The sequence below is a fragment of the Sinocyclocheilus grahami genome, unplaced genomic scaffold, assembly GCF_001515645.1.
Source record: "Sinocyclocheilus grahami isolate Dianchi unplaced genomic scaffold, SAMN03320097.WGS_v1.1 scaffold13630.1, whole genome shotgun sequence".
In the NCBI taxonomy this organism is placed as follows: domain Eukaryota; kingdom Metazoa; phylum Chordata; class Actinopteri; order Cypriniformes; family Cyprinidae; genus Sinocyclocheilus; species Sinocyclocheilus grahami.
In genome coordinates this window covers 4,583-5,584 of record NW_015514994.1, presented here as the reverse complement: position 1 = coordinate 5,584, position 1,002 = coordinate 4,583, and the positions used below count along the sequence as shown (strand labels likewise).

Genomic DNA, 1,002 nt, shown 5'->3' with positions numbered 1-1,002 from the left:
ATTATTTTCCATCAATACAAAAGATTCTTCTGACGTTGTGCGGGATCAGTATGTACAGGCTGTTTTTGCCCGTAAGAGGGAACTTTCCGACCTGCAGAAATAGTTCTACAATGTATGTGTTTGTATTTGTACAAATACAGTACAAGTGCTTGTAGTTCATTTTCAGGAAATGGTGTCATTGTTGTAATGTAAAATTAAGGATTTTTTTTCTTTTAATTATATTTTATTATTTAAATATTTCTATATTGAATTATATATTTTTTATTTAATTTAACATTTTTTATTAAATTTTTATTTATCTGCTTTAAATTTTTTATTTATCTATCTATAGGATGTCAATACTTCTTGATCTACACCACACAAGTATCTAGGGAATATTATTCTGTTTCTTGCCAAATTATTATTATATATATATTTTTTTCATCTTTGATATTTTTTCCCATAATAGAGCTTGATGAGAAGAAACTTGCCTCTGAACTATGTAAAATATATTACATGGTCTCACTGATGAAAGATCAAAGCACTTTTTTAAATATAATTTTTAGATATGGTGAAAAAGTTGGCATGCAAATTGTCTGATAATCTGAAGAGACAAACAAACTATGTTTTATATTAATTTGCCTTATACACTAAACAAGGTAAATCTCTAATATGATATAACGAAGTTCAGTATCTGGTTAATAATATCAATATCAAGTCAAATGTTCTCAAATGCAAATGGCACAGCTTCCTGACAATGACCTTTGTACATTAATTGCGACACTTACCTCAGCCTGTAATTTTTTGTTGTAGCCCATTTGAAGGTTGTACTTGGAGCTGTAGAGAGTTGGCACTTCTATGACCTCACCTGAAACCTTCATGAAGTTTTCCCATTTATTTGAGGATTCAAAAACGGTCTTCCATTTACCTGTAAAAACAAAGAAACACAAACACAGTCAGTGTCATAAAAACTACACCGGTACAGTATTCAGATATATAATGTCACTTACCATTAAAGTAGAC

At 29.5% G+C, this 1,002-nt stretch overlaps 1 long non-coding RNA gene across 1 annotated transcript; it reads right to left on the bottom strand.

Annotated features, from left to right (window-relative positions):
- Window positions 1–68: 68 nt before the first annotated feature.
- LOC107579034 (uncharacterized) lies at window positions 69–1,002 on the bottom strand. Its single transcript, XR_001608414.1, has 3 exons — window positions 990–1,002; window positions 768–907; window positions 69–91 (listed from the first exon to the last, which is right to left on the bottom strand). It is a non-coding gene; the product is annotated as an uncharacterized lncRNA (long non-coding RNA).